Source organism: Scylla paramamosain, chromosome 27, assembly GCF_035594125.1.
Source record: "Scylla paramamosain isolate STU-SP2022 chromosome 27, ASM3559412v1, whole genome shotgun sequence".
NCBI lineage: Eukaryota > Metazoa > Arthropoda > Malacostraca > Decapoda > Portunidae > Scylla > Scylla paramamosain.
The window spans coordinates 13858210-13869308 of NC_087177.1; the positions used below are offsets into that span (position 1 = coordinate 13858210).

The 11099-nt window shown below is 46.4% G+C and overlaps 1 long non-coding RNA gene across 1 annotated transcript in view; it reads right to left on the minus strand.

The window, feature by feature from the left end:
• Positions 1 to 1851: 1851 nt before the first annotated feature.
• LOC135114496 (uncharacterized) overlaps positions 1852 to 11099 on the minus strand; it is an 87340-nt gene continuing 78092 nt past the window's right edge. Inside the window, exon 3 of the long non-coding RNA XR_010275525.1 lies at positions 1852 to 1985. This is a non-coding gene — a long non-coding RNA (uncharacterized LOC135114496). The remainder of the gene's footprint in view (positions 1986 to 11099) is intronic.

Genomic DNA, 11099 nt, shown 5'->3' on the forward strand with positions numbered 1-11099 from the left:
TTCTTCGTTTTCTCCTTTTTCTTCTCTTCTTCTCATTATTATTATTATCATTATTATTCTGCTACCACTACTACTACTTCCTCCTCCTCCTCCTCCTCCTCCTCCTCCTCCTCCTCCTCTCCTCTTTCTTCGTCTTCTTCCACAACAGGTTTTATTATTACTTTTTCTTTTACTCCACTAATCAGATGAAGTGCAACCTGATCCATCCTGCCACTCTCATTTCTTCACGCCTTTCGATTCAGTACAGCATCCTGGTTTTTTTTCCTCCTTTGTGCTATCGTGAACGCTGCTCTTTTCCATTCCATATGATCTCCTTTTTTACTTTTTAGGCAGAGAGGATAATGCAAACCAAAGTCTTTCTGGTTTTCATCGTTATCAAGTAGAAGTGTAATGTTTGTTTCCATTGTACGGACGATCTTGAGGGATTCCAATGACTCATCTCTCGCTTCCACTCCTTTTCTCACTCCCTTGTCTTCTCCTAAAGGTTAATATACTGCTGAATCTCGCGCCAAAACACACACACACACACACACACACACACACACACACACACACACACACACACACACACACACACACACACACAAAAGCGCAAGGGAATGTGACAGAGTAAGGCAAAAGAGAATACTTCGCGATTTGGACGACTTAAGATTTTCACCGCGATATGCAACAATTAACAGCACTACAAACACTGCCCAGTATCTTTACAGGCATCCTTAAGAAAGAAAAAGGGATAGAAAGAATAGGTTTCTCAGTGTCTAGTCAGCAAAATCTTTATATGTGGCTGCAGGACAAGAATAAATGCCTCTGAATGGTTTGTGATTCGGAAAGTGGTGTGCCAAAAGCAGTGAAAGAGTTAATAATGCAACAAAGTAAAAACGCACCGGGCTCTCCCCCAAAGGCTGAAACACTCCTATGGCTCGTAATCTTTAACGTTTATTATTTCATTGCTTTCAAAGGTCACAGAGAACAGCAGTCTGGTTTTCATGGATGCTATTGATGAAAACTACTCTTCAGGGACTGGCACCTTCAGTAGACTTTTCCTTTTTTTTTTTTTTTAGCCTTTTTGTTAACCTTGGTCAGAGCTCTTCTTACATAAGAAAAAAAATACCACTAGAATCATGAAAACACATTTGAAAACTGCAATAACATCCATCAGAGGCTGCTAAATGTAGGAGACAAGACGAGAAAACGCTCAGAAGTACAGCTCTGCACCTCACGCGCCAAAACAACGATAAAACCCACGCAAGGGAACACCACGCGGAAATAAAAGAGGGAACAGTTGGCAGCAGTAAGGACGAATAATTGGGCCATAAAGCAAAAGGAAAAGCGAGTGTCACTTAGAGAGGCAATGCTCAGTGATGCTTGGAAGCGCCCCTCGTACCCGAAGCACACATGGCGCCGCGACAAGGTCACCACCACCACCACCATCACCTCCCCCTCACCTGCCGCAATACAACGTTCCCTTCAAGGCACCCAGTCTGAACATAAAAGGCAGTACACTCGGGGACACAACTCGATGTACATGTTACTGTCATATACCTTATTTCTTGTGCTTTGTCTAAGTCTTCAATGGTCTGAACTGCTGCGAATCTGCCATGTCTCAGGTTTTGTATAGTGACTGTCAGTGGATCAGAGGTCTTGAGTCTTTAACTATTATGATCTTTTGTCAACATTCAGAGCACTGTGGACAAATTAAAGAGAGAATAGGGGAATAATTTTATCTTTTCTAAGCTACGTTCTATCAAAGAGACTGCTATACGAAAGTGTTTAAAAACTCTGTAGGTACCTATGAAGAATTGTCTAATAGTGAGAGTTAAGGTTAAGAGAAACCACTAAACATAATGAAAATAAGGTCAGAATATTACTTGAATTTAGGCCACGACTGTACGTAGGCTGGAGGGAAAGCAGAGGTGTCACATTCACTCCGCTGATACGTAACGCAGGCACACTAAATCACGGCCAGGAACATTTGTTGACTCACCCTGGAAAGAAAGACACGAATATTAGGAAGTGCAGAAGGAAACATAGATGTGGCGGTAGTTGTGGTAGTGGTTTTCATAGTAGTAGTAGTAGTAGTAGTAGTAGTAGTAGTAGTAGTAGTAGTAGTAGTAGTAGTAGTAGTTGTTGTTGTTGTTGTTGTTGTTGTTGTTGTTGTTGTTGTTGTTGTTGTTGTTGTTGTTGTTGCTGTTGTTGTTGTTATTGTTGTTGCTATTGATGTTGCTCTTGTTTGTTGGTGTATGCGTAGTAACAGTAACAGTAGCAGTGGTAGCAGCAGTAGCGGTACATCATAATATTTTCTTACGTCGCTTCACCAACACCCACTGTTTACTGACGCGTACTCGAGCGTGTAAGCAACCTAACAAATCTGCATGGTTCCATCACACCCGCACAAACACCTTCCAAACAGTTAAGGGACAGACAAATTCACTTACTTAGGTATATATATCTCACTAGCCACTGTTCCCATTGTTCTGTTATCTATGCAGCCAAACCAGGAAAAGACTCTTTGGACAACATCATCCACTTACCTAAATTGCCCAATGATTCTAAGCGACAGAGAACCCAGTGCCTCTGCCTTTGTGAAGTGAATGTTCTCTTGTCTACCGCTAGTCTCCACCCCCTTGTTCCTCCCTCCCTCCCTCCCTCCCTCCCTCCTTACACATGTGCGAGAACGTAATTGAAGACACACCCAAACAGTTTCGACAATAAAACATAAGTGCATAAACAACATAAAACGCAACAAAACATTCTCTCTCTCTCTCTCTCTCTCTCTCTCTCTCTCTCTCTCTCTCTCTCTCTCTCTCTCTCTCTCTCTCTCTCTCTCTCTCTCTCTCTCTCTCTCTCTCTCTCTCCCCACCAGGTACATAAGCACTGCAGACCAAAATACGGAAGCCTGACAGTCTGCCGGTACTAGAGAGAGTGAGAGGGAGGGGACAACAGCCTGAAGAGAACCACCACCACCACCACCACCACCACCGACGCCGCCGCCGCCGCCGCCGCCACTATGCCCGACGCCCGACCTTTGCCAAGTCGGCCGGGGTGTCGGGGTCGGGCTGCCAGCTTGGTGCATTAAGCAGCTTTGTAAAAACACGGCAAGTAAAGAGTAAAAAGATCAGGAAATCCACTTGTCTTTCCCCTTGAAAACACACACACACACACACACACACACACACACACACACACACACACACACAGGAGGGCCATGATGTTTTGGTTTTGTTGGATTTAGTAGTACGTTAGTGTGTGTGTGTGTGTGTGTGTGTGTGTGTGTGTGTGTGGCGGTGACATTCCCGCCTGCCGTTCTGCTTTACACGATTCTTTATCCCTTTTCATTTTCCTGTCGTGTTCACTTATCAACGCTTATTAGCTGCGGATGGCAGGTCGTGCGGTGTCCTTGGGGTGAGGTGTGCTGTCGGACGCACATCACACCGACGGAGGCTGCGTGGCGCGGCAAACACAACTCAGGTGTCTCCAACAACCTCCCATGAAGCTTTATTGTGACATTATAAACCCTGCAGAAAGCCGATCTCTTGTATAATCGAGGCCACGTGGAAACTGGGGCACCCTCGCAGTGATAGAGGAGCCGGTAATCCGACAAGCAACGCAGCACTTTGTGGGGGGCAAGACGACTGGCGCCCCCCGCCCTCCCCGCCCCCCGTACTCCATCCCGGGAGGTGCTCGAGATATCCCTGAACCAAGATGGACTCGCCTGAAGCCTCCAAGGGTAAGCAAAGCGTGTAAAGGCAATTAAGGGATGTGTTCACCAACGTGAAAAAACACACCAGGAGTTTATCTAATAGTGAAAGATATGAAGACAGACGCCGAGGTAGGGAGGGAGGGAGGGAGGGAGGGAGCTAGGGAGGGGAGAGGGCGCGAGGGCCTTGGAGAGAAGCACAAGAGGAAAGGTGCTCCATGTGGCAGGAAGAGACAAGGAAGGCCAAGAAGCACAACCAAAACACTGTGGCGTGGGTGAGTTCGTTCGTGCGTCGGTGCGTGACAAGCGGCTATTTACCAGAGCTCAGGTGCAAGGCGCCGCCCAGACCCGAGCCCGCCGGTACACCACTTAACTCGGCGCCACTGCGCCTTCCCAACCCGTGCCTGCGGCGGCGGTCTCGGCGCGCTGAGCGGTTACATCGCCTTGCTCAGAGTAATACAAAGCAAATTCTATAAATCATAAGCAATTTTCAGGCAGTCACAATGCTGCCGCAGTCTTCAAAGGGAAGAGGTAGTGAAGTTAGTATGAATCGTGGGCGCCCCGCAGCGAACAGCAGCGGCGGGTAGGGACCATCGCGTCGCCGCCAACAAGTGGGCGGTGCTTGATCGCAGCTGCGTCACCTAAGCTTCATACACAATTCTTGATTGCTCCTGGAAAGAGAAACCAAAGCCAGGAAACAGGTATTTTTAGGACTGAGGAGGACAGAGATAAGGGCATCGCGCGAACTGCGTAGCCCAGATTGTCCTAAAGTTCAGGATGCGCTGTGGGGGGCGTGCATTTATTTACTGCTGCCGCGCCTCTTTCTTCCCTGCAAGTGTTGCGAGGCTGGTCATGCACTACAGAGCCTTAGCCCCCTCCACCCCTGTGGGAGGCATCCACCAGCTGACGGGGGAGTGTCGGAGACACTTGTAGCTCACTCTCTTGATACAAACCACGTCACGCGGTCACGCCTCCGAGACGCCACCTAGTTGCTGGGTAGTCCAGACCTCACCGAAGGACCTCCCTCTCACTCCTTTCTTCTCCGCGATTCTCGAGGACCTTACTCCTTACTTGCTGTCAATTCGAGATGATTGATGAAGCAATATGAATGCTGGGAGTGCGGGGTCTTGTCTCTAAGTGTCGCCACACCGCCGTGGGCAGACAACGTCTACTGTTGCTACCGCTACTGCTGCTCCTTCTACTACTGCTGTAACTACTGAACCTACTGTAATTTATGTAGCTATCGTCGCTGTTGCTGTTACTGATAACAAGACAAACAAGATTGGTACCAATTACTCTGCTTCTGGTCAGGATCTTATACATGGATGTAAAGGAACCTTTCGTCTACAAATAAACAATAAACATTTAAATGCAATGATCTTTAAAGAATCTCTCTCTCTCTCTCTCTCTCTCTCTCTCTCTCTCTCTCTCTCTCTCTCTCTCTCTCTCTGTCACTGGGTGGCTGGCCAGTCGTCTAAAATGTCTTACATCGAGAGGCAGTACATAAATGGTTCCGGCGACTCGAGCCCTACCGTACCCAGCCTCGCGAGCCGCCACCCACAGTGTCAGGAGGTCAGTGTTTAAAAGTCCTCCTCTGCAGACAACCATAACTTGTACTTTTACTACAGGGCAGACCAACAGCTCGACCTAAATATTATGGACATGAAGGTAACAAGACATAATTCAGATCCTACATAGAGAGTGACTGAGTTGAAAAGTCTGTTCGCTCTTGTTTACAGGATGCTTTTTTTTTCTCTCTTTCTCTCTCACAGCTAAGAATTCTCTGGCCAAGGCAACAAAACTGAAAAAAAAGAGGCCCACTGAGGATGCCATTCCCTTAAGAAATCCAGAATTACACTGTGGGGTGCCTTTTCATTCGTGCTCCTTACTCATGAAAAAAATAAAAAAAAAACTCGTTCTTGTTACTGTCATACCCTAAAAAATATGAAGCTGTAAATTTCTTATCAAGGTGAATGGTAATAACACGTCCAGTAGCTGCTTCATGCGTTTCCATTCTCTCTCTCTCTCTCTCTCTCTCTCTCTCTCTCTCTCTCTCTCTCTCTCTCTCTCTCTCTCTCTCTCTCTCTCTCTCTCTCTCTCTCTCTTATTTGAAATATACCCTCATCTAGAGGAGTTTTTGAGCTTAGGTGCTATGGATTTAGACCTGGTTACATGACTACTACATCACTACTGCTACAACAACAACAACAATAATAATAATACTGCAACTAGCACGAAGTAGAACAACAACAACAAACACAAGAAGGACAAAAAGAACAAGAACAAGAAGATCAAGAAAATAATACCAACAACAGCCACACTCCGTAATATTCAATATCACAGTAACCTTTCCCTAACTTGCAATCCCTAACACTTACAAATTTTCCTTAACAAATTGACTACTTTAGGTCCACACACACACACACACACACACACACACACACACACACACACACACACACACACACCTCCCACAAAACCGCCCTTCGCCTCATCCCGCTTCCCCGCTACGTAATACAAGTGAGTCGTCGCCGCACGATGACCTCTGTGGCAAGAACAAGGGCACAGGGACACACTATCACTCCGCACATCCTCTATATGAAGACCTACACGGAGAAAAAACTAATCAAATACCAGTCAAACAACCCGCCTAGGTGGCTGCAGCGAGAGACGGGGCGGCAGGACGGCGGCTTTAGTACCGATCCCCACCACCGACCCTTTGTGAACCGACCCTCTAGTGCATCAGGCAATTGGAACATCAAGCTTATCGAACAATGCGGGAAATTAAGAGCCGGTATAAATAACGGAGCGACGGTTGGACTGAAGCGCATGAATTCTTATCGACGTGGTGGAGGGATGGAGGGAGGAGGGACTGACTGGCTGACTGACATAAAGAGAAAGGGTGGACCAGGAGCAGGGCGTAACCATTCCTCAATTGTGGCCATCAAGCGGAATGCAGCCAGTTCGATAATGCCCCAATCGTGATGGGTGAGCGATTGGCTGAAGGGTGCTCCTGAAGACCCGCTGGTTAACGCGGAGGACCTTGACGAAAATCTGGTTTAAATTTAGAATCAGTTCAAGTATCTTCTCTCTTGTTTCTTTTCCTTCCTACAGTGGTGGTTGTAGTGGTGGTTGTGTAAGCGCCCCTACTGGTGGTGAGGCATCGCTCACTCTGCTGATCAACACGAACCAAAACGGCCAGTGAGAAAACAATGCTAAATTTGAGATCAGAAAGAATTTAAGGCACAAATAATGACAGTGTTTGTAATTCTTTAATTATGTCAAGAAGTTACGAAACAAAATATGATAAAGGAAATTTTCTTTGAAGGTAACGTAAATTAGAGAGTAATGATGATCCGCATGTTATTTCCTAAACAATACTAAATAGAGGGAACAAACAAAAATATAAATCTACAGTAAAGAAACATTAACTCTCTCCAAGACAACAGGGACTTGAGTGTAAACGACCAAAACATTTACTTTCTATTTCTCTTTACAAACTACAAACATTAACCAAGAAACTTGACTACCAGATTTACTTTATACTTTTCAAGACAACAGTAGTTAAGAAAAGAGCGTTGATACAATTCTTACATTTTATTTAACATAAGATAGAAGAAAACAAAGAATAAAGAAATGAACGTTGATTGTATATATTATATATTGCATTAGAATTTCACTACATATAACGAACTGTCCAAACGTTACGATGGAAAGATGGTGCTGGAGAGCTGAGAGGATGGAGGGCAGGAGGAGGACAGGGGGAGGGGAAATGGGCATGAGTGGCGCCACAAGGGGGTAAGGATGTGGCCGGGCTGGCGCGAAGAGTCTGTCCGATATGGTAGCGGCTCAGTGGGTCCCATAACTCGGCCGTGTTTCAATATACTTCACTCAGACCCGCCACTTATCGCCCCGGCAAGACAGCGTACGAGCGGCAATGTTGTGAGCGGCGGGCGTGGACGAGCGATGCGGGGCGGGATGCTGAGCTGCTGATTGAATTAACAGTTTCGGATGCCAAAATACTTGAGGCGAGGCGGCAAAACACCTCGCCGTTTTGGTGCGGACGGCTGACGGTGAGAAATGGCCCAGACAGGTGTGGCCTGAGCCCCCCTCAGAGTGGAAACACAGGTGTGGCGTCGTTCATCTCACAGCATTTACCCATTCCTCTTTCCCTCTCCCCTTCTCTCCTTCTATCATTGCCCGGGGCGCGGTAAGACAACAGAGTCACTTAGGCAGGGTCAGATCACACGGGGCCTCTGTCTACTGTCTCCCCTGCCGACCCCTGACACTGCCGCCGCCGCCAGTCTCGCCCGTCAGTGCCCCGTTGTCTACTCGCCGCGGGCATGAGGAGCAGCCACTGTCCGCCGCTTCCCTTATCTTGATGTTAGTTATTTTTTTCCACGTGGATGATGATTTACTGTTGTCCCCGCCGGCGTGCAGGCGCTGGGAGGCGGCCTCTTCACACATAATAACCGCCGCCACTCGTGCTTTTTATTGCCACGATAATGTCCAGTTCATTCAGTAACCTTGAATGCTTAGTTATACTTTACTTTTTTTCCTATTGTGGTGTTGTTTGTATGAAGTGAGTGTGTGTGTGAGTGTGTGTGTGTGTGTTTATACCCCTACTTTCTCCCTCCTTCCCTTCCCTCCCTCCCTCTCTCTCTTCCCTCCGTGCACAGGTGAACGGCAGAGGTGTGTGAGTAAACAACCCCCTCACCATCCCTCCACCATACACATGTACCCAACAACACACCTGCCTCGCCGCTGCACCTCGTCCATACACATTCCACACGCCCTAAACATTTACCGGGAGTCGGAGGTCACGCTCAGTTCACGCTAAAACTTCGCACCAGTTTGCATCCCCCTACTCAGACCTTAGCAATAACTCCTCACCCTGATTTACGACTATAGTTAAACCTTCCTTCAAGCTACGTGTACACCAGCGATATATCTGAAGTGCGTTCCTTTGAGTTGCTATGTATATAAAGTATCTACGTACAAAGTGTCTCTTTCGGACCTTGGCGTGACCTACTGAAGTGAGAATGAGGGGAATGAGGACTAAACACGACCCTAACACGACCCCAGCACGACCCACTTAAGGTTATGCAACGAGTCTCACGGTGTGGTGGGGGGGAGACTGGATAAGGGCTGGTGTTCGTGTTGGGGGATGTCACCGCAAACCGCATGACCGCTGCCACCTCCTCCCCACAACAGGAGGCGCGCACCGCAAACAAGTACGGGAGTGGGGACGTCGCTAAGAAAATAATTAACATCCGAGGACTTCGGACTCTGGGCAGCGTTGGGTTCCCTACCAGGTATGTGTGTGTGTGTGTGTGTGTGTTTACTTCCTTTTGCAAAGTTTATTTTAGATTACATTTGTAGCCGTGGTCAATACAACATCTATCAATTCATTTATCTATCCATCTATGTATTCATCTGTTTATCTGTCTGTCTGTCTGACTGTCTGTTTGTATGTCAGTCCTCTCTGTCTGTCTGAGCAGCGAAGCAGGCACAACAAAAAAGTGTAATAGTAATGAGGTAAAAATGCAAGTTAAAAATAGAGCGAAGAGGGGCAGCAAGAGGGTAGAGGTGGCGGCGGTGGAGGGCATCAAGAGCACACCCTGCGAGAGGCATTGTTGGGCTCAGAAGGGAGAGGTAAGCCAAAATTAGACGCGATAACTGATACCCCGATACTCAGGAACCACACCACACGCCCCCTCACACTGCCCTCGCTCCGCCCCTCCCTCACTCACTCCACTCGTGGCCACAACTTCCCTCTCACTCTCCCCTCTCATCCCTCCCTGAACCCTCAACCCCTCGTTGCGTATAAAGGACTAAGGCCACATGCACCATCCCGTATATTAATTTTTCACTCCAGCCAGCTTGAATGACCGGTGCCCCCTTACTTCCCTCCCTCCCGGAACTTCTATACCTCCCTGTTGACAAGACTCTCGTTGTATTTGTTTGTTTGCTTGTCCTTGCTCACTCACCGCCTCCACAACAGCCAACCTACACATTCACTCCCACGCCGGTAAACTGTATCATTTATACGGCTTAGCTATTGGTCTTTTTCTGTTTTTTTTTTTTTTTTTTTTTTTGTAGAAGTAATCTCCGGTATGTTTGATTTTCTGTGTCCTTTAGAAATTTCAAGGTCTTTTTTTTTCTTTTTGTCATATTCGCTTCCTTCTTGTGTGTTGTGGGGGAATGTCAGCCACTAAATGTTCTGTGAAATACTGCGACAGGGAAACACCTAATGATATACTTATGTCTGCTTGTTTATTCCTATCAGCGAAGAGTACTCGACACCACCATCACCACTACCTCCACCACCACCACCACCACCACCACTACCTCCTTCCTCCTTTTCCTCCTGCCGTCTCGGGGATCAGAACGACCAAAGACCCCGTTTTTTGCGAGTGTAGTTTATATTTTGAGAAGGCGCTTGACTTATTCCTTGTTGATTTTCAGCTTGAGTTTGAGATTTATACTATTTTGACTCCCGACTTGGCAGAAATAACTCAAGTACGACTCTCTCATCGCCTTTTTTTCATGCACATGCCGACACGCTGGGAGGAAAAGGTCAGCTGGCTAAGTGGATCAGGTACGGCGGCTCCTTCTCCCTTCCTGCCTCCTTACCTCCTCACCTCTCGTGGGAAGGAGGCAGGTTGTTGTCAGGGCCTTTCATCACAGTTCGAGAAATCCTCCATTTGAGAAAGAAAAGTACTTTCCTAATGGTGAAAGGTATTTCCGAGGAACACAAGCCCATAGGAGCCCTTAAGGCCTTCATTGGGTAATGTTTCCCATAGCCGCTTAAAACGTTTGACACATCTTATTCATTTTGTAACATAAAAAAGGCAAAGTTAATCTATTATTCCCTTGTATGTGAAACTTAGTTTTTTTACTACTTCCCCATAATCACTTACATTTGAAACACTTATTCTATTCATATTGTAACTTTGAAAAAGAAAATTAACCTATCGTTTTCGTAACCTAAATTTTTTTTTTTTTTTATGGGGATCCTTCACATTTCACTGCTGGGCAATCTTTCCCACAGTCACTTACATTATTTGAGACAATCTATTAATCTTGTAGCCTGAAAAAGAGAAAATTAATCTACAATTCTTTTTTTTTCTATGTCCATGCAAATATTTTTTCATGGTGCTCTAAATGCTAACAAAGAAAGATCAAAGTAGTTTTATAGCTTCAAAACTAATCAATTGTTTCTTCTTTTCTTTTCCAATCTAGCTATATATATATTTTTTTCTCACAGTGCTCTGAATGGTGACAAAGGAAGCCCAAAGTAGTACAAGGGTGGAGACGGCGAGACAGGTGCTATATATGGACAGGTGTTCGGTACTGGGACACTTCTTTGGTCTCATTATTTTCATGCCATTGCTCATCT